The sequence below is a fragment of the Moschus berezovskii genome, chromosome 22, assembly GCF_049115385.1.
Source record: "Moschus berezovskii isolate FMDL1 chromosome 22, NW_MosBer_1.0, whole genome shotgun sequence".
Lineage (NCBI taxonomy): Eukaryota > Metazoa > Chordata > Mammalia > Artiodactyla > Moschidae > Moschus > Moschus berezovskii.
Genome location: NC_142481.1, coordinates 48,383,696 through 48,406,131, shown reverse-complemented (window position 1 = coordinate 48,406,131; position 22,436 = coordinate 48,383,696). Strand labels below are relative to the sequence as shown.

At 46.7% G+C, this 22,436-nt stretch overlaps 1 long non-coding RNA gene across 1 annotated transcript in view; it reads right to left on the bottom strand.

The window, feature by feature from the left end:
• Positions 1-17,908: 17,908 nt before the first annotated feature.
• Positions 17,909-22,436, bottom strand: part of LOC148774421 (uncharacterized) — a 30,435-nt gene continuing 25,907 nt past the window's right edge. The window contains exons 3-4 of the long non-coding RNA XR_016035927.1: positions 20,773-20,917; positions 17,909-19,297 (exon numbers count right to left, since the gene is read on the bottom strand). This is a non-coding gene — a long non-coding RNA (uncharacterized LOC148774421). The remainder of the gene's footprint in view (positions 19,298-20,772; positions 20,918-22,436) is intronic.

Below are 22,436 nucleotides of genomic sequence, written 5' to 3'. Positions count from 1 at the left end.
CTCAGTCGTGTCCGACTCTTTGCGACCCCATGGACTGCAGCATGCCAGGCTTCCCCGTCCATCACCAACTCCCGGAGTTTACCCAAACACAAGACCATTGAGTCAGTGATGCTATCCAACCATCTCATCCTTTGTCATCCCCTTCTCCTCCTGCCTTCAATCTTTTTCAGCATCAGGGTCTTTTCCAGTGAGTCAGTTCTTCGCACGAGGTGGCCAAAGTATTGGAGTTTCAGCTTCAGCATCAGTCCTTCCAATGAATATTCAGGACTGATTTCCTTTAGGATGGACTGGTTGGATTTCCTTGGGGAAGAACTGTGCCTTGAAAATACAGTTCCTGTCACCTGGGTCCCCAGGCTGCCCCACTCCTGCCCTTTCCAAGGCTGGGAAAGTTCATTCAGGCCTTTCTCTTCATCTGTGAGCTGCCTGCATCTTTCTGATAAACTACCTTCTTTGGCCTAAGTAAGCCAAGGGTTTTTCCTTAGCTTGCCATGACTTACCAGGTGGATATGAGGCTGGTCCTGTGCCCGCCTCACCTGGCCCTGGGCATGCAGCCCCACCCTTCTCCTGGAGGAGCTCCTTGTCAGGAGGGGAGCCTCAACTGAGCTCCCCAATGACCATCATCCTCACAAGCTGGGATGGGAGCAGTGGAGGCTGAGGGAGAATGAAAAGATCCTTCATTTGCAGTGATGGGACTCAGATCTATAAATAGTCATCAGAAATAAAGCAGAGAAAGAGACAAGTCATTTGTGGGCTCACATTTAATTCAAAGGTGTTCTTTTACTTCCTCTGAAATAAGCTATGTGATTCTTTTCAAACTGAAGAAACTGAAAACCATCTTGATTTACCAAAGAAGCTATTCAGCCCCCTCAAGACCTCTCAGATAGGGAGGCACATCTTAAGAGGCCCTCATCCAAGGGGGTGTGTGGAGGCAAACTGCTGCCTGGGTGTGGACGAGGGAACTGAGCACTGGGCCCCTTCCCTGCTTCTCCCTCCAACAAGGCACCCCAAACTAATCAGCACCAGCAGCCAGAGGGGAGAAATTCATTAGCAGATCTGGTTTTGCATAATTTAGTGGTTGGCATTAGCAAATTAAGTCTGCATGGCTGCCCTCATTGTAATGGCCTTTAGAGGAAATGTGGGGAAAATACCTGCTCATAATCCCAGCAGTTTTCTGGAGCTGATAATGAATAACAGCAACAATAAAGTGCTAAGAATATGTTGCAGTTTTCCCTTTGCATGTTTTCAAGCTTGCTCCTCACAACTGTAGCAAAGGAAAACAAGTCTGGATTATTGTCTGATGACCAAGAAACTGAGATGGGGGTGGGGTGGGGGTCAGCTGGGGAGGGAGCCCTCCTCTCTGCTGCCTGGGGCGTGTTAACGGGCCACTGAGTGACGTCAAGAGTACTGGGGTTCAGGCAGGATCCACAGCTGAGGCCCTGCTCCACCCACAGCCTTCTCACTGGGAACCTTATTCCTCACTTGCTACAGCAAATCCTATTAACAACATCAACAATAATAAAGCCAATATTTGTGGATTACTTCTAGGCACCAAACTATTTACTTCACTATCTCATCATTAAATACAACCACCCATGAAGTGGTCATGGAGGTCATCATCAATTCACTGGTGAGGAAATGAAAGCTCACAGAGGTGTAACAGATAACAACTGAATTGACTTCCTGGCCCTTCTTTAGTTTCCTTCTCTAGCCAATGGCTTTGCCTATGTCATGTTGTCCTGCCCTTTTGGCAACCTGATTGGGCTAGGAATGGCCTACTGACACGAGCTTGGCCAATCAAAGCCCCTTTCTTGTATTTGACAGCCTGGAAGTAAGGCAAGGGAGCAGTCCCCCTCTGGTGATGGCTGGAGCTGTGGCAGCCTTGTATTTCCTGAAGCTGGAGGTTGATGGGCCCCCTCCTCACCCCAGGGGAGCAATTGGAGATTTGTTCACTATGGATTAATACTTCAAGATGAGAATAGCAGGAAAATCGGGAGAGGAGTCTGGGCCCTGCTCTGATAGAAGATAAGAGACCATGTATTTCTCATTCTCAAAGTCAGAAGACCTCCCTACCTACACATGTGCAGAAATATTCCCTGATGGTCAAAGGCAAGTGATGATGACTACCCATAGGCCTCTTCAGAAGAATCCATGTTGGCTAATAGATGGATGTACACACATGGGAAGATCCTGAGATATACCAAATATGGACTCTGAACCAGGCAAATCAAAATAATTGGCCAAAGGAAACCCCAAAGAAAGTGATTTAAACCTCCACGAGGGCGCAGCTCTCTCTCTGAGTCTGCCTGTATGTCTATCCAGAGGTGCTGTACTCTTTTTTGTCCTAATGAATAGTTTCACTCCTTTTTGTCTTTGTGGGAATTCTTTTCCTCAAAGCCAAAGAGCCAGGGCCTGGTACTGACCACTGGTCTAGTACTAGCATTAGGTGCTCTCAACACTGTGCCCTGGACTCAGCCTCTGGCCAGGAATCGAAACCCTGCTTCAAGCCGCTGCCGGCTGAGGCCATCTGAGGTCGCTCCCATGTGGAGGAAGTCAGGAAGACAGAGGTAGCAACAGGGCAGGGTGGGGTGGGCTGTACCCTGTAGTATCTGAGTCCTTTATTCTAGTTGTCCCTGAGGCACATGAGTGGTCAGAAGCCCCAGTAGCCTATAATAAACCCCCTTCTTCTGCAGCTTGTTGGATTCAGGTTCCTCTCTCTTGAAACCACAGTCCTCAGCGTGGTTCCCCCAGGAAGTGGGTATGTGACAGGGACTGGAGTCTCATTCCATCTGCACCAGTGTCCAGGGCCTCCTGGGCCTTTCCCTTCGAGACATGTCTTGGGGGATGGGGTCAGACTTGATGGGCCACTAGTTCTTGGTGTCACCCCCCTCCTCAGCAGCAGGGCCTGTAGGTCCCCCTGCCTGCAAAAGAGGCCCAGGGAAGGACAAGTGAGCTGAGGCTGAGGCCTCAGCTAAAGCCCCAGATCACTGCACTAAGGGGAAATGCTCAGGTGACTGGCGGGGCTGGCCATGTTGAAACTGTTCACCTCAGATTAGGAGTTGGACCTCACCAAAACCTAAGCCAAAGCCTAAGTCTTCCAACTGATATCACATACCTGGTTTCAGGACCTAATGACGCTCAGGTTCTTGATATCTTGTTGTAGAAAGAATTCAGTGAGAGACAAAGTGATAGGTAAGAAGTGGATTTATTTAGAGAGAAACACTCCATAGACAGAGTGTGGGCCATCTTGTAAGGTGAGAGGCCCTTAAATATGCTGTGCTTAGTTTTTACGGGCTGAGTAATTTCATAGGTTAATGAGTGGGAGGATTCTTCCAACTATTTGGAGGAAGAGACAGAGATGTCCAGGAATTGGGGCACTGTCCACTTTTTGGGTTTTGATGGTTGGCCTTGGAAGTGTCATGATGTCTGTGGGTATGTCACTTAGCTTGCTGTTGTGTTACAGTGAGAGAATGCTGAGGCTTAAGGTCTAGCAGAAGTCGACTCGTCTACCATCTTGGATGTATTTAAAGATTGTACCCTGCCCCATTCCCTCCTGTTTCACTTTGGGGCTTTGAGATTTTGAGAGGAAGGAGGCCACAACCACCTTGGGGTGAAGGCGTGGGGGAGGTGAAGATGCCTATGAACCAGCCTCTGGCCATTGCTCTGGGCCCAGCCTGTGTTGTCTGTGAAAGCCCCTGGGGACTCTCACTCCACAGCCTGGAGGGTCCCCAGCCTTTCTCATCTACTCCTGGGCCTCCCTGAATGGTATGAAGCTGGCAAGTGCTTTCCAAGCTTGCCCTGTCTTCTCATCCCCCAAGTCCCTTGTGAAAAGAGGGCCTGGGGCTTCTGCTGGACTGAAGAATTCCCCTTTTGGCCTCCTGGGTCGGCAAGCCAGAACATGGGGGCTGTGCTTAGATTGCTCAAACCTTGGCTCTGCCACCCACTGGTCTTGTGCCCTATAGGAATGTCCTTTGACCTCTCCATGCCTCAGGTTTTAAATTTTGTAACAAAAAAGAGGACAAGGACAAAGTGAGTACCTGCTTTAAGGAATTAGTATTATTACTAAAAGATATTATAAATAAAGTGTTTAGCCCCTAAGTCGTGTCCAACTCTTTTTAGACCCCATAAACTGTAGCCTGCCAGGCTTCTCTGTCCATGGAATTCTCCAGGCAAGAATACTGAATGGAATGGGTTGCCATTTCCTTCTCTGGGGGATCTTCTCAACCCAGGGATCAAACCTGGGTGTCCTGCATGTCAGGCAGATTCTATACCTCTGAGTCACTGATGGTGGTTTAGTTGCTAAGTTGTGTCTGACTCTCTTGCAACCCCATGGACTGTAGTCCACTGGGTTCCTTTGTCCATGGGATTTCCCAGGCAAGAATACTGGGGTGGGTTGCCATTTCCTTCACTAGGGGATATTCCTGATCCAACACATGTCTCCTGCATTGCAGGAAGATTCTTTACTGACTGAGCCACTGGGAAGTTCCCAAATAAACTGTATTTACAAGTAAAACAGTGAATTCAATCAATGTTGATTAATAAAGATGGGGAAACTGAGGTAAAGAAAGGGAAAGCATTTCATTCAAGGTTTCATTGCAGCCAGGACAGACTGGGACCAGAAACCGGGCACATCTGGCTGGTGGTTACCTCCTAGAAAGACACAGAGAGAGTACACTCACCCCTCATGCCCACCCCCATGGCCAGAAGTCTGCAGATGTTATGCCTCTGAGAAATGGAATATTTCCTGCCATATCAGTGAACAAAGGATGTCACAGTCATCAGCAATTTCAGCCACTACCAACAGTGAGCTGGTAGGCCCGAAGGGAACTTAGGAAGGAAGCAAATAGCTGACATCTTAGCAGCCACCAGGCTGTAGCCACTCCCTATGGTGAGCTCTGAGGAAATTCGGGATGTGAAGTCATAGGATACTGGACCCAGATAGCTGAGCTGCATAGCAAAGGAATGATTTCAGTAAGCCCAGACTCTTGCATCTTTCCATACATAGAAAAGTGTTAAATTCCTTAACTTGAGATATCTAGTTTTCTTTCAGTTCAGTTCAGTCGCTCAGTCGTGACCGACTCTTTGTGACCCCATGAATCACAGCACGTCAGGCCTCCCTGTCCATCACCAACTCCCGGAGTTCACTCAAACTCACGTCCATCAAGTCGATGATGGCATCCAGCCATCTCATTCTCTGTTGTCCCCGTCTCCTCCTGCCCCCAATCCCTCCCAGCATCAGGGTCTTTACCAGTGAGTCAACTCTTCGCATGAGGTAGCCAAAGTATTGGACTTTCAGCTTTAGCATCAGTCCTTCCAATGAACACCCAGGATTGATCTCCTTTAGAATGGACTGGTTGGCTCTCCTTGCAGTCCAAGGGACTCTCAAGAGTCTTCTCCAGCACCACAGTTCAAAAGCATCAATTCTTCAGCGATCAGCTTTCTTCACAGCCCAACTCTCACATCCATACATGAGCACGGGAAATTAACTTTAATTAATTAGATATCTGCTGCTGCTACGTCACATCAGTCGTGTCCGACTCTGTGCGACCCCAGAGATGGCAGCCCACCAGGCTCCTGCGTCCCTGGGATTCTCTAGGCAAGAACACTGGATTGGGTTGCCATTTCCTTCTCCCATGCATGAAAGTGAAAGTGAAGTCACTCAGTCGTGTCTAGTTAGCTTTAATTAATTAATCTTTTGTTTCTACTACTTGCCTTTTGTTGCAAAACTTCTATATAACCTGGCTGCACAGCTCGCCTTCTCAGAGCAGTTCTCTCAGGGTTTCTTGAGATGTTGCCTCCTGGGCTTGAAGTCCTAGAAACTTCCACTGAATAAAATATAACTCTCAACTTTTAGGTTGTGCATATATTTTTATAGTTGACACCACCAACCAGAGGTCTTATGTTTGTCAATTGCCATGGGAAGATAAAGGCACTGGATAGGGGGTGATGAGCTTCTGAGGATTAGAGTTTATAAAGTGACGGAATCTATCCTAGCGAGCCAGGCAGAGATTGGTGATTTATTGGCATTTCAGAAAAAGCTGTCAACCACCCCAGTCAGCAACTCCTTTGCAGGCACAGTGCCAGGAGCCCCACCTCCTACTTCTCCCCTGGTGGTGGGGTATGGGCAGCAGCATCAGGCACCCAGCAGATGCTGGTCACCTTGCTGCCCAGAGATGAGCATGGGGGGCTCAGACTTCTGTGCTGAGGGGCTAGTGCCCTCCATCCCCACAAACATCTGGTGAGGTTGCCTGTGCAAGCCGATGTCCTTGAGTGGGGCAGGGCGGGGCCCTTGCAAGCAGAGGTTGTCTCATGCCCTGGGCTGTATGGAGAGAACAAGGAGTTAGCTTCTGGGATGCTAAGCTGCTGATACAGGGGGAGGCTTGAGAAATTTGGAAAAGGAATACCTCTCCTTTTCGTCTTTTAGCTCAGAGAGCTGTTTGCATTTTTTTAACCAGGACATTTGATTACTTTTAAAATAAATATCAATCAATTAAGAAAATGTAACAGTAAACTGAGAAGATGTCTTGAAGGAGAAATAAAAGGATAGGGATGTGAGCAGATACAACAGGGGCAGGGTCCCAGAGCCCTGCCAGGTCCACGGAGGGGAGCTGGAGCAGGGTCCAGTCACACTAGGAGGCCAGGGTGGGGTCATAGGAGAGCGCTGGAGGAGGGGCTGCTAAAGTAGGCCACCATCCTCATGATTCACAAAACACTGTCAGATCCCACGTGTCACTGACCTACACCTGCCAAGTGGGCAGAACAAGTATTGTTGCAGGGAAGAGCCAATTCTGACTCCATCTTGGAACTGTTTCTTGCTTTTGGAATTATAATTATATGTAATGACTTGCCTCAGAGAACTGTTAACAAAAGTGCCTTTGTTCAGCTCCCAGGGAGATAATCTGACCCTGCCCATCAATGAATGGCTGCAGGAAAGGAGTTTGTAAACTTGGGATCAAGGAAAAGGAAGCTGAGAAAGTTCCCTGATCTCTCAGCAAGTCAGGATCCTGAAGAAGAGAATCCTCTTGCAACAACACAAGAGAAGACTCTGCATATAGACATCACCAGATGGTCAATACTAAAGTCAGATTGATTATATTTGCAGCCAAAGATGGAGAAGCTCTATACAGTCAGCCAAAAGAAGACCAGGAGCTGACAGTAGCTCAGATCATTAAATTGAGGAAAGCAGGGAAAACCACTAGACCATTCAGGTATGACCTAAATCAAATACCTTACGACTATACAGTGGAAGTGACAAATAGATTCAAGGGATTAGATCTGATAGAGTGCCTGAAGAACTATGGACAGAGGTTCATGATACTGTACAGGAGGCAGTGATCAAGACCATCCCCAAGAAAAAGAAATGCAAAAAGGCAAAATGGTTGTCTGAGGAGGGCTTACAAATAGCTGAGAAAAGAAGAGAAGAGAAAGGCAAAGGATAAAAGGAAAGATATACCCATTTAAATGCAGAGTTCCAAAGAATAGTAAGGAGAGATAAGAAAGCCTTCCTCAGTGATCAAGGCAAAGAAATAGAGGAAAACAATAGAATGGGAAAGACTAGAGATCTCTTCAAGAAAATTAGAGATACCAAGGATACATTTCATGCAAAGATGGTCTCGATAAAGGACAGAAATGGTATGGACCTGACAGAAGCAGAAGATATTGAGAAGAGGTGGTAACAATACACAGAAGAAATACAAAAAAGATCTTCATGACCCAGATAATCATGATGGTGTGATCACTCACCTACAACCAAACATCCTGGAATGTGAAGTCAAGCGGATCTTAGGAAGCATCACTATGAACAAAGCTAGTGGAGGTGATGGAATTCCAGTTGAGCTATTTTAAATCCTAAAAAAGGATCCTGTGAAAGTGCTGCAACCAATATGCCAGCAAATTTGGAAAACTCAGCAGTGGCCACAGGACTGGAAAAAGTCAGTTTTCATTCTAATCCCAAAGAAAAGTGAAAGTGAAGTCGCTCAGTCGTGTCCGACTCTTTGCAACTCTGTGCACTGTAGCCCACCAGCCTCCTCCGTCCATGGGATTCTCCAGGCAAGAATACTGGAGTGGGTTGCCATTTCCTTCTCCAGGGGATCTTCCTGACCCAGGGATCAAACCCAGGTCTCCCGCATTGCGGGCATACGCTTTAACCTCTGAGCCACCAGGGAAGCCAAAGAAAGGTAATGCCAAAGAATGTTCAAACTACTGCACAGTTGTACTCATCTCACACGCTAGCAAAGTATAGCTCAAAATTCTCTAAGCCAGGCTTCAACAGTATGTGAACTATGAATTTCCAGATGTTCAAGCTGGATTTAGAAAAAGCAGAGGATCCAGAGATCAAATTGTCAACATCCGTTGGATCATCAAAAAAGCGAGAGAGTTCCTGAAAAATAGCTACTTCTGCTTTATTGACTATGCCAAATCCTTTGACTGTGTGGATCACACAAACTGTGGAAAATTCTTCAAGAGATGGGAATACCAGACCACCTTAGCTGCCTCCTGAGAAATCTGTATGCAGGTCAAGAAGCAACAGTAAGAACTGGATGTGGAACAACAGATCGGTTCTAAATTGGGAAAGGAGTATGTCAAGGCTATATATTGTCACCCTGCTTGTTTAACTTATATTCAAAATTCAGTTCAGTCACTCAGTTGTGTCCGACTCTTTGTGACCCCATGAACCGCAGCACGCTAGGCCTCCCTGTCCATCACCAACTCCCAGAGTTTACCCAAACTCATGTCCATTGAGTCCGTGATGCCATCTAACCATCTCATCCTCTGTTGTCCCCTTCTCCTCCTGGCTTCAATCTTTCCCAACATCAGGGTCTTTTCAAACGAGTCAACTCTTCGCATCAGGTGACCAAAATATTGGAATTTCAGCTTCAGCATCAGTCCTTCCATTGAACACCCAGGACTGATTTCCTTTAGGATGGACTGGTTGGACCTCCTTGCAGTCCATGGACTCTCAAAAGTCTTCTCCAACACCCCAGTTCAAAAGCATCAATTCTTCGGAGCTCAGCTTTCTTTATAGTCCAACTCTCACATCCACACATGACTACTGGAAAAACCATAGCCTTGACTAGACGGACTTTGGTGATAAAGTAATGTCTCTGATTTTTAATATGCTGTCTAGGTTGGTCATAACTTTCCTTCCAAGGAGTGTCTTTTAATTTCATGGCTGCAATCATCACCATCGCAGTGATTTTGGAGCCCCCCAAAATAAAGTCAGCCACTGTTTCCCCATCTGTTTGCCATGAAGTGATGGGATCAGATGCCATGATCTTAGTTCTGAATGTTGAGCTTTAAGCCAACTTTTTCACTATCCTCTTTCACCTTCATCTTGAGGCTCTTTAGTTCTTCTTCACTTTATGCTATAAGGGTGGTGTCATCTGCATATCAGAGGTTATTGATATTTCTCCTGGCAATCTTGATTCCAGCTTGTGCTTCATCCAGCCCAGGGTCTCTCATGACGTACTCTGAATATAAGTTAAATAAGCAAGGTGACAGTATACAACCTTGACGTACTCCTTTTCCTATTTGGAACCAGTCTGTTGTTCCATGTCCGGTTCGAACTGTTGCTTCCAGACCTGTATACAGGTTTCTCCAGAGGCAGGTCAGGTGGTCTGGTATTCCCATCTCTTTCACAATTTTCCACAGTTTATTGTGATCTACACAGTCTAAGGCTTTGGCATAGTCAATAAAGCAGAAGTAGCTATTTTTCAGGAACTCTCTCACTTTTTTGATGATCCAATGGATGTTGACAATTTGATCTCTGGTTCCTCTGCCTTTCCTAAAACCAGCTTGAACATCTGGAAGTTCACAGTTCATGTATTGCTGAAGCCTGGCTTGGAGAATTTTGGGCATGACTTTACTAGCGTGTGAGATGAGTCCAATTGTGTGGTAGTTTGAGTATTCCTTACATTGTCTTTCTTTGGGATTGGAATGAAAACTGACCTTTTCCAATCCTGGGGCCACTGGTGAGTTTTCCAAATTTGCTGGTATATTGAGTGCAGCATTTTCACAGCATCATCTTTTAGAATTTGAAATAGCTCAACTGGAATTCCATCACCTCCACTAGCTTTGTTCGTAGTGATACTTCCTAAGGCCCACTTGACTTCACATTCCAGGATGTCTGGCTCTAGGTGAGTGATCAAATCATTGTGCTTATCTGGGTTGTCAAAATCTTTTTTGTATAGTTCTTCTGTGTATTGGTACCACCTCTTCTTAGTATCTTCTGCTTCTATTAGGTCCATACAATTTCTGTCCTTTACTGAGCCCATCTTTGCTTGAAATGTACCCTTGGTATCTCTAATTTTCTTGAAGAGATCTATAGTATTTCCCATTCTATTGTTTTCCTCTATTTCTTTGCATTGATTGCTGAGGAAGGCTTTCTTATCTCTCCTTGCTACTCTTTTGAACTCTGCATTCAAATGGGTATATCTTTCCTTTTCTCTTTTGCTTTTTGCTTCTCCTCTTTACACAGCTATTTGTAAGGCCTCCTCAGACAGCCATTCTGCTTTTTTGCATTTCTTTATACAGAGTGCATCATGTGAAATTCCAGGCTGGATGAAGCACAAGCTTGAATCAAGATTGCCAGGAGAAATATCAATAACCTCAGATACACAGATGACACCACCGTTATGGCAGAAAGCAAACAGAAACTAAAGAGCTTCTTGATGAAAGTGAAAGAGGAGAGTGAAAAAGCCAGCTTAAAACTCAACATTCAAAAAACTAAGATCGTGGCATCCGGTCCCATCACTTCACGGCAGATAGATGGGGAAACAATGGAAACAGTGAAAGGCTTTATTTTCTTGGGCTCCAAAATCACTGCAGAAGGTGACTGCAGCCATGAAATTAAAAGATGTTTACTCCTTGGAAGAAAAGCTATGACCAACCTAGACAGCATATTAAAAAGCAGAGTCATTATTCTGCCAACAAAAGTCCATATAGTCAAAGCTATGGTTTTTCTGGTAGTCATGTGAGAGTTGGACTATGAAAAAAGATGATCACTGAAGAATAGATTCTTTTGAACTGTGGTGTTGGAGAAGACTCTTTAGAGTCTCTTGGACTGCAAGGAGATCCAACCAGTCCATTCTAAAGGAAATCAGCCCTGAATATTCATTGGAAGTATTGATGCTGAAGCTGAAACTCCAATACTTTGGCCACCTGATGCAAAGAACTGACTCATTGGAAAAGACCCTGATACTGGGAAAGATTGAAGGCAGGAGGAGAAGGGAATGACAGAGGATGAGATGGTGGATGGCATCACTGACTCAATGGACATGAGTTTGAGCAAGCTACAGGAGTTGGTGATGGACAGAGAATTCTAGCATTCTGTGGTCCACGGGTTTGCAAAGAGTCAGACATGACTCAGTGACTGAACTGAAATGAACATGAAAGAAGAGATTAACACATTCCTTCCATAGACTGGCCATTCCTAGAAATGGTTTTCAAGATTGATAGCCCTTTTTAACTTACTTCCTCACCACCTCTCCCTCTCTAGTCTGCCCTTTTATTTTATTTCCCAACTTCCCTTCATCTCTGTTCTATGAAAGAATCTGGCATCCAGACCCTGATAATATGGTTATTTTGAGATATTAGTCTGCCATATTCTTGGTCTGCCAGCTTTCCCAATAAAGTCATATTCCTTGCCTTAACACTTTGTCTCTAGGATTTATTGACCTGTTGTGCAGCGAGCAAAGTGACTTTGGAGTTGGTCAGGGTATGAACATTACCCCCAATTTACAGGTGAGAAAGCTAAGACCTGGAGAAGATGCATGACTTTCCTAAACTCTCACATCTGAGTAATGGGAGGGCATTGACCCCTACCAGCCCATATGGCACTGAAGCTGAATCCGGCTTCTATGCCCTGAGACCAAATTAATTCTCAGAGACAGAGTTTGGGTTGAAGCAGAAAAGAATAGCTTTATTGCTTTGCCAGGCAAAGGGAGGTATAGCAGCCAATGCCTTCAGAACTGTGTGTCCTAACCTGGAGGGTGTAATGAGAGGTTTTATATCAATAGTAATGGTTCATTCTAAAGGAGATCAATCCTGGGTGTTCATTGGAAGGACTGATGCTAAAGCTGAAACTGCAATACTTTGGCCACCTCATGCGACGAGTTGACTCACTGGAAAAGACTCTGATGCTGGGAAAGGTTGGGGGGGGGAGGAGAAGGGGACGACCGAGAATGAGATAGCTGAATGGCATCACCGACTCTGTGGACATGAGTTTGAGTGAACTCTGGGAGTTGGTGATGGACAGGGAGGCCTGGCGTGCTGTGATTCATGGGGTCGCGGAGAGTCGGACACGACTGAGCGACTGAATTGAACTGAACTGAATGGTTCAAAGAGGGCATGCTCAGATTGAGGACATTCTTCTGATTGGTTGGTGGTGAGGTTAGTGGGAGTCAGCATCATAACCTTCTGATTCCAACTGGTCTTGTGGGCAGCATTCTGTTAATTTCTCCCACCTGGTGGGGGTTTCAGTATCTTCCAAACAGCTCAAAGATATTCTTATGTGTATCCCTTGATGGGGAGTCAGTACCCTGCCCCAAGGCTGCACTATTATCTCCTTTGACTGTTCCTTGTCTCTACATTCCTTCCTTTCACTGATTAGCAATGGTTTGAACCCATGAAATTACCTTGGAATTCATGGAAGGTCATAGAGGCTGAGTGACACCTATTTCCTGTAATCAAGAAATGGGGGTCATAGGGTCCTGCTTGGTATCAGTACCTTTGGATGAACTCAGTCCTATAGACACACGGCTGGCAGCAGAACTCGATCTGCCAGTTATTTGGGGGTACAAGGCATCCAAATGTACCCAGCAGCCCTGACTAGACTGGAACCATGGTCTCTGAACTCCAAATTCCCAGTTCCTTCCACCTCTAGAACAGTCCAGAAAAAAATGGGGCAGTGGGAAGGGTGGAGAACACCATGGTAATCGTGAGAGTGAACATGGTTTGAGAAGTTTGATCCTCTATCCTCTGGTCCTGGGGTGCCTGGTTCTGCTTTGGGTAAGGTGTTGTCAGTTACAGACTGAGAACTGCCTTGGGAAGAACCTGAAGCCATTTTCGTCAGTTTGGGATTTGAATCCATGTGGCCTGTACTCAAGTTCAGTCAGTTCAGTCGCTCAGTCGTGTAGAACGCTTTGCGACCCCATGAATCACAGCACGCCAGGCCTCCCTGTCCATCACCAATTCCCAGAGTTCACTCAAACTCACGTCCATCGAGTCGGTGATGCCATCCAGCCATCTCATTCTCCGTTGTCCCCTTCTCCTCCCGTCCCCAATCCCTCCCAGCATCAGAGTCTTTTCCAGTGAGTCAACTCGTCGCATGAGGTGGTCAAAGTATTGCAGTTTCAGCTTTAGCATCAGTCCTTCCAATGAACACCCAGGAGTGATCTCCTTTAGAATGGACTGGTTGGATCTCCTTGCAGTCCAAGGGCTTCTCAAGAGTCTTCTCCAACACCACAGTTCAAAAGCATCAGTTCTTTGGTGCTCAGCTTTCTTCACAGTCCAACTCTCACATCCATACATGACCACTGGAAAAACCATAGCCTTGACTAGACGGACCTTTGTTGGCAAAGTAATGTCTCTGCTTTTTAATATGCTATCTAGGCTGGTCATAACTTTCCTTCCAAGGAGTAAGCGTCTTTTAATTTCATGGCTGCATTCACCATCTGCAGTGATTTTCCAGCCCCCCAAAATAAAGTCTGACACTGTTTCCACTGTTTCCCCATCTATTTCCCATGAAGTGATGGGACCAGATGCCATCATCTTAGTTTTCTGAATGTTGAGCTTTAAGCCAACTTTTTCACTCCCCTCTGTCACTTTCATCAAGAGGCTCTTTAGTTTCTCTTCACTTTCTGCCATAAGGGTGGTGTCATCTGCATATCTGAGGTTATTGATATTTCTCCCAGCAATCTTGATTCCAGCTTGTGCTTCATCCAGCCCAGGGTTTCTCATGACGTACTCTGCATATATGCTAAATAAGCAGGGTGACAGTATATATCCTTGACATACTCTTTTTCCTATTTGGAACCAGTCTGTTGTTCCATGTCCAGTTCTAACTGTTGCTTTCTGACCTTCCTTTCTCAAGAGGAAGGTCAGGTGGTCATCTCTTTCAGAATTTTCCACAGTTTGTTGTGATCCACACAGTCAAAGGCTTTGGCATAGTCAATAAAGCAGAAATAGATGTTTTTCTGGAACTCTTTTGCTTTCTCCATGATCCAGCGGATGTTGGCAATTTGATCTCTGGTGCCTCTGCCTTTTCTAAAACCAGCTTGAACATCTGAAAGTTCTTGGTTCTGCATGGCTGGACCCCGGTGGCCATCTTGGCTTCTCCTCCCAGGTGGCCATTTTGGTTTCTCTTCCCCGGTGGCCATCTTGGCTTCTTCTTCTCCTCTTCATTTCCTGCTGGTGGGAAAAAGTCCCGCCAAACCGCTGAAGAGACTCTGACGCAACAGCTCTGGACCGAAATCAACCCTCCTTCCTAACCTCCAGAGTGACCAGCCTGGTCTCGCCACCTTGACTAGCTGACCTATGAGAGACTGCCACTCCAGACTTCGCCTTTTTTGGGAATAATTTCGCTGCTCCTTACTGAGAGGCTATATAAGTCTCTCTCTGCCTTTGTTCGGTGCGGACTTCCTTGACCTCGCTCTGTTGGGTCTTGGAATCCCGCCTAGCCATTAAAGCCTGTTACATTATCTATTTGGCATCTGGGTTCTTTTGTTCAACATCATTGGGCTGTTTCGACCTTACAGATTCACGTATTGCTGAAGACTGGCTTGGAGAATTTTGAGCATGACTTTACTAGCATGTGAGATGAGTGCAATTGTGTGGTAGTTTGAGCATTCTTTGGCATTGCCTTTCTTTGGGATTGGAATGAAAACTGACCTTTTCCAGTCCTGTGGCCACTGCTGAGTTTTCCAAATTTGCTGGCATGTTGAGTGCAGCACTTGCACAGCATCATCTTTCAGGATTTGAAATAGCTCAACTGGAATTCCATCACCTCCACTAGCTTTGTTCGTAGTGATGCTTTCTAAGGCCCACTTGACTTCACATTCCAAGATTTCTGGCTCTAGGTGAGTGATCAGAACCTGAAACCATTTTCCTCAGTTTGGGATTTGAATCCATGTGGCCTGTACTCAAAGCTAGCCAAAACCCACAGTCTTCCAACTGAGATCATAGACCTGGCAACTGAGATCATAGACCTGGTTTTAGGACCTAATCTCAGGTTCTTGATGTCTCACTGGGGAAAGAATTCAGTGAAAGACAAAGTGATAGGTAAGAAGTGGATTTATTTAGAGAGAAACACACTCTGCTGACAGAGTTGGGCCATCTCAGAGGGCAAGTGCAGCCTTGGAAGCACACTCCACATACAGGAGTGTGGGCCACTACAGAAAGCAAATGAGGCCTCAGCAGGTGGTGTGGTTAGTCTTTATGGGCCAGGTAATTTCATAGGGCTAATGAGTGAGAAGCTTATTCCAAATATTTTGTGGAAGGGGTTGTTGACTAAAAAAGATGTACAACTTGAGAGTTGTGAGTTAAGTTTTATTGGGGCAAAATGAGGACTTAAGCCAGGGAGGCTGCATCTCAGATAGCTCTGAGAGACTGCTCCAAAGTAGCAGTGGGGGAAAATCAATATATAAGGTTTTGGTGAAGGGGTAGTTCAATACCATGGAGCACTCAATTTACAAAAGGTTTTTTGTTAGTCATGAGGGTCTGATGTCACCATGAAGGGATTTAGTGCTTCTCTAGATAGGAGATGCAAGGATTGAGATAATAAAATCTGTTCCTAAAAACATCCAACTATCTAAAGACCTGTCAGGAAAGTTATGACCAACCTAGATAGTATATTCGGAGAAGGCAATGGCAAGCCACTCCAGTACTCTTGCCTAGAAAATCCCATGGATGGAGGAGCCTGGTGGGCTGCAGTCCCTGGGGTCGCTAAGGGTCGGACACGACTGAGCGACTTCACTTTCACTTTTCACTTTCACACATTGGAGAAGGAAATGGCAACCCACTCCAGTGTTCTTGCCTGGAGAATCCCAGGGACGGGGGAGCCTGGTGGGCTTCCGTCTATGGGGTCACACAGAGTCGGACACGACTGAAGTGACTTAGCAGCAGCAGCAGCAGCAGCAGATAGTATATTAAAAAGCAGAGACATTACTTTGCCAACAAAGGTCCGTCTAGTCAAGGCTATGGTTTTTCTCGTGGTCATGTATGGATGTGAGAGTTGGACTGTGAAGAAAGCTGATTGCCGAAGAATCGATGCTTTTGAACTGTGGTGTTGGAGAAGACTCTTGAGAGTCCCTTATACTGCAAGGAGATCCAACCAGTCAATTCTAAAGGAGATCAATTCTGGGTGTTCATTGGAGGGACTGATGCTAAAGCTGAAACTGCAATACTTTGGCCACCTCATGCTACGAGTTGACTCACTGGAAAAGACTCTGATGCTGGGAAAGGCTGGGGGCAGGAGGAGAAGGGGACAACGGAGAATGAGATGGCTGGATGGCATCACCGACTCTGTGGACATGAGTTTGAGTGAACTCCGGGAGTTGGTGATGGACAGGGAGGTCTGGCGTGCTGTGATTCATGGGGTCGCGGAGAGTCGGACACGACTGAGCGACTGAACTGAACTGAACTGAACTGATGATAACTGTAAGGTCAAAACGGCCCATGACGTTAAATAAAAGAACCCAGACGCCAGATAATGTAACAGGCTTTAATGGCCAGGCCCCCGGGCAGGATTTCCGGACCTAACAGGGTGAGGTCGGGGAAGTCCGTGCGGAACAAAGGCAGAGAGCAACTTATATAACTTTAGGCAAGATTTGGAGTAGTGGTCTCTCATAGGTCAGTTGGTCGAGGTGACGAGACTGGGTTGGTCGCTCTGGAGGTGAGGAGGGAGGGTTGATTTCGGTAGAGAGCTGTTGCGTCAGAGACTCTTCAGCGGTTTGGTGGGACTTTTTCCTGCCGGCGGGAAATGAAGAGGAGAAGAAGCCAAGATGGCCACCGGGGAAGAGAAGCCAAGATGGCCACTGGGAAGGAGAAGCCAAGATGGCCACCGGGGTCCAACCTTACAATGACTTTTTATTTACAAAAAATTTACTGAAGTATAGTTGATTTACAATATTGTGTTAATTTTTGCTATTCAGCAAAGTCAGTTATACATGCGTTCTTTTCATATTCTTTTCCACTAAGATTTATCACAGGATATTGAATATAGTTCCCTGTGCTATATTGTGCCTTATTGTTTATCCATCCTATATATGTAATAGTTTGCATCTGCTAATCTCAAATTCCACACCCTACTCCCCCTTTTTTTTGAGGGCTTCCCTGATGGCTCGGTTGGTAAAGAATCCGCCTGCAATGAGGGAAACCTGGGTTCAATCCTTGGGTTGGGAAGATCCCCTGGATAAGGGAAAGGCTACCCACTCCGGTAGCAACCACAGACCTGTTCTCTGTATCAGCGGACCTGTTTCTGTTTCATAAATAAGTTTATTTGTGTCATTTCTTAGATTTTATACATGTGATATCATATGTTGTCTTTCTCTTTTTGACTTAGTTACCATTTCCAGTTTTGATCAGCTGAAATGGAGCCACCATTTCCCTTGGACACTGCTCAGGAGAGCCTAGTATGTCTGTTGGCGACTCCCTTTTCCTATGCTTTCAGAGCTGGCCACCCTGCTGTGACAGAGACAGTCTGTCTTTAGACATGTTATTAGTACTCAGGGTTGGTCTTGTGGACTGATGGTCTGTGTCCCTAGGGTGACAACGCATGGTTCTGCTTTACTCTGAGCTCATTTCATAGTTTGTCTCCAAAAGTGACCGTCCTCCTTGCTTTCACCCACAGCGCACCACGCCCCCCTCCATCCCGCCCCGAGCCGGTGCCCCTCCCCCACACTTGGCTCCGGAAACAAAGAGCGGTCCCTGCCTTCCTGCAGTTGGGAGGAAAGGAGCTGACAGATAGGGTCTCTGCGACCCCATAGACGGCAGCCCACCAGGCTCTTCCATCCGTGGGATTTTCCAGGCAAGCGTGTTGGAGTGAGTTGCCATTGCCTTCTCCAGAAAATGGGGTTACTTGTTTGTAATTTAGTAAGATATTTTTGACGAGTTTGGTCTTAAAGAATGGGGTTATTCAATGCTGCAATTTCAAACAAAACAACATGGTTAGGCCCTTTTTAGAGTTTCCAAAGTCTCCACAGAAAGTAGACTTTCCCTCTACCTCACCAGTAGGACCTGCGGCAAATAATTTATCCCATCTGAGCCTCAGTTCCTTTGTCTGTAAAATAGAGAATGGGAAATATCAGAACCTACCCATAGGGTGGCTGTGAAGGTTACATGAGATAATACAGCTACAGGGCTTAGAACAGGACCTGGGGGCTGTAAGGCAAATGCTTGAGAAATGTCAGCTCTTCTTAGTCTGATTACATGGCCTCTTCTCTGAGCTGAGTTTTTAAGGAGCATCTCTCTCTGCCTTGTCTTTCTGTCCTTCTGACTGTCTCTTTTATTCTCTCCTCTCCTTAACCCTGGCCGTGGGAGCACAGCTCTCCCTTCCTTCCGGAAAGGAAGTGTCTGCAAAGGGCTCTGGGAATCACACTGATTGTGGGGCACTGGTTTGGCTTGGTGGTGATGCCCCGGCCCAGAGAAGATCCCACTTTATTCTTTTAATTAACTGACATCTCTGCCTCCTGATGAGTTCTTATCAAGAGAACTGCTCTCAATCATTTATAGCTATTTTCCTTTCTAAGGAGTCTCTAATTCCCAGAATGCTGTCCTAGTTGCATTGTGGTTGCTGAAGAGTGATGATGGCAGGGCTGGAGTGCATATGTGCATGTGTGTGCATGCGTGTGAAGGCATGTGTGTGCGCCCATGTTTGATGGCTGGGGCCCCAGGACCGGGGGTGGGAAACTCAGTGACTCCTTCTGAACTGGGCGAAGGGCAGTGGAGAGTCCTTCCTGCACCATCATGCCCCCCTTGGCAGCGCTGGGTCTGAAGCAGTGCCTGAGAGACCTGGCTGCCCTCCCAAACCAACCCCCTGACCTGAGACAGGCTGAGGAACAAGTCCGGGAGAGAGGTCACCAGGTGTGGCTGGCAGTGAGCCTCACGGGTCCTGGACTTGAGGAGGAAGTCCTGTTTTCAGCAACCCGGGGAGGGGCAGGTGCCTGGAGGAGATGGAGTGAGGATCCGCTGCCCAGAAGGAGCACAGAGTCCCACTGATTTACACACAGCAATTTCCTCTCCGTCTCTGGCCTTTATGTGGTCCTCACAGGGCCAACCCCTGGGGCCTCATCTGCAGCAGTGCCTGGAAAACATGTATTTATGAAGTACCTATATTTTTATACTGAATATGCAGCTTCTGAAACAAATAGTTCGTGTTATGTTTCACCTAAAATCACCTCATGTCCTGCCAATGGTAGCTGCCAGTCTTTGAAAAACCTTGGCTTGAGTTTTGGGAGAAGGAGAAAGGGCAGAGTGCAGGCCACGTGCACAAGCTACCACTCCTCTTGCCAGGCCGGGAACTGGCTGAGGACAGAGGCTGTGTCTAGCTCTGTGTCCAGCATGCAGTAGGGACTCAGGGTGGCATGGTATGGGGAGAGGAAGGAACACAGCTCCTCATTTAGATCAGAGCTCAAAACTGGCTGTGTTTTTACTGTCTGTGCAATTCAGGGGAAGCGAATTTGTCTTGGTTTTCCAGTTTGTACAGTGCCGATAACATCTGTCTTACAGTGTCAGGGAAGCTAACTGGGATGGTATACCCAGTACCTAGCATAGAGCAAACTCTTAATAGATGCCAGTGTCCTTCTTTTTTCTCTCCTGATATTTGATGAACCAATTTATACCACACTGTTAGTGAGGAAATAGGTCTCCATTCTTGAGGGAATCAGCGCTTAACCTCAAGGATGAATCTCCAGGAATGAGATCACAGGTGGTGGCAGACAGCTGAGGGCACTCAGGCTGGAATCCTGAGTAGCAATCCCCTTCTGGGGACCGGAGTCTCCATTCCCAGACTGGAGCCATCACCTGCTGCCTGGAGGACACGTTAAAATGAGCAGCGCCTGCCTCTGGGATTGCAATCTCAGCTCCTCCAGGGACTGGGCAGGGAGTGAAATTGAGCCCAGGACTGAACTGAGACGACAGAGAGTGGTGGTGTTTATGGCACACTGGAGAGGAGGTACATGGCACAAACGTCCCCATGGAAGCAACAACCCTCTGCTGGCTAAACGAACAGATCTGACCAGGCCACGGGGCCTCTGGGCGGCAAACCTGCAAAGGGCTGTTCCACCAGGAAAAATATTCACACTATTTAACCACCGGAATCCCGGTTAGGAGACTCCAGTAGCTCCCCATTTCAAGTCTCCCCACCCCCTAAAACTCTGGGGAGAGAGAGGAATGGACTTCCCCTGGGCCCCAAAGCTTAAAACTGCGGCTTCCTGTCAGTCATTTTACACCTGGTCTGTGTGGAATCCTTGGCGTGTGTGGGTTTCTTCCTCTGAACTTTGAGGGGCCCCTTCTAATCTAAGGTGGCCTGGCCTGACCGCAAGTCAGTCTGCTGGTGGCAGGTTCCAGCTCAGCCTCCTGGAGCTCAGCCTTGGGGGTCTGAAGCCTTTTTTCTGTTCCTGCCTTTTGAGCTCAGGCCTGCCAGTCACTGAAGGGAGGGCAAGCTGGGCAGGGGTGGCAGAAGCAGGCTGATGTGTGACCTTCCCTGAACATTGGCTTAATCTGGGCAAGGAGTATTGTATTTGTGTGTTCCATGAGAGGAGAGGTCAGGGGTGTTACCTGAAGTCACACAGAACGGTGAGGACAGACTCAGGGTGGGAACACGGCTGCCCTCCTCCCTGACTCCTGCTCTGGTGCTCCCTACTGGGAGCTTGGGTGTGACAGGGCACATCAGCTTCTGTGAATACTGAAGGAGGACAGGGAGCTGTAAAAACAGGAGAGGGGACGGTGAGCACTGGCAGCTTGGTGAGAGACCCCTGCTTCAAGATCCAGAGTGCATGTTGATCAGGTATTAATAATATGTATTTCACAAAGTCCACATCACCACCTATGACAAATTATAGCCCAACAGGTTGATTACTTGGAAGTCAGCGGGTAGAGCACCCACAAGGAAGCAGTCATACAGCTCAGAGGACAGGGTCTGCAGGACATGTGGTCTGGTCTCTCCACCAGGTTTACTCACATGAAAAGACTATTGCACTAGATGGAAAGAGACCTAAGGACCGTTACTACCAGATGCAGTTTGTGGTCCAGGATTGGATGCTGGTTGGATGAAGCGGCGGATCAGTTTGTTTGGCTGTTACACGACATGAAATTTATTAAAATGAAAAGGAGACTGCTGGCTGAACAAAGAAGGTTGGGAAACTCTGTAGCAGGCAAATCCAAATCGAAGGACATTCTACAACCCAAATGACTGGGCCATTCAAAGTGTTAATATCCTAACGGACAAAAATAGTGGAGGAAGTGTTACAATGAAGGACACGAGAGATGTGACAACTTAGCGCAACAAGTGACCTTTGACTGGATCCAGACTTTAAAGGGAACACACAGGTCCATCTCTAGGAGATCAGGAGGTGGGTCCCCCAACCACAGAGAGTGGCCAGCAGCCGGCGCCTTGGAGCTGCTCCATCGAGAGAGCTTCCTCCCCCCAGGCCAGGCCCTTCCCAGGGCAGCCCCGTGGAGTGACTGGCTCCATACAGGACACCCTGACGGGTAGTTCTCCTTCTAGAGTTTCCCCTAGGGTAGAATGAGGCTTTGCCAGGACTGTGAAGTTCAACTTCTTCCTCTGTCTGATCCTGCTTCTGCCGGCTCCCTTTCACAGGTGTAAGATGCCTGATAAGCATCTTGTGCCCCAAACTCCATCTCGATATGTATGGTTTCTGAAGAACTCAACCTGTGACTAACTATAAAGGTCAGTATTGGGTGATTAGGGAACTATGGGCTATATATTAGTTAATAGTATTATATTAGTGTTAAATTTTTTGAGTGTGGTAATTGTATGGCAGTGGTGTAGGTGACTATCGCTGTTCTTAGGAGAAATGCTAAGGTATTTAGCGGGGGAAGGGTTGTGCTCTGTGCAACTTACTCCATATGGTTAACATATATTTATATATCTGCATTGCTATATTTATCCATGTAGATATCACTAACTAGATATCTGTATATAGAGGCATACATGTCTACATCTGGATATCAATATGGGACACAGAGACAAAACAAATGTAGCAAAATGGTGCCAACTTATGACTCTAGATGAAATTCTTACAGATGCTTGTTATACTAGTTCTTCAAGTTACCGTAGGTTTAAAAGTTTTTCAAAATAAAAGTTGAGAGAAAAAATCAATGTGAAATACGACTTCATTTTGATAAAAACAATTCATGTACAAATCTGCTTTTGTTGTTCAGGCGCTCAGTCGTGTCCAACTCTTTGCGACCCCATGGAC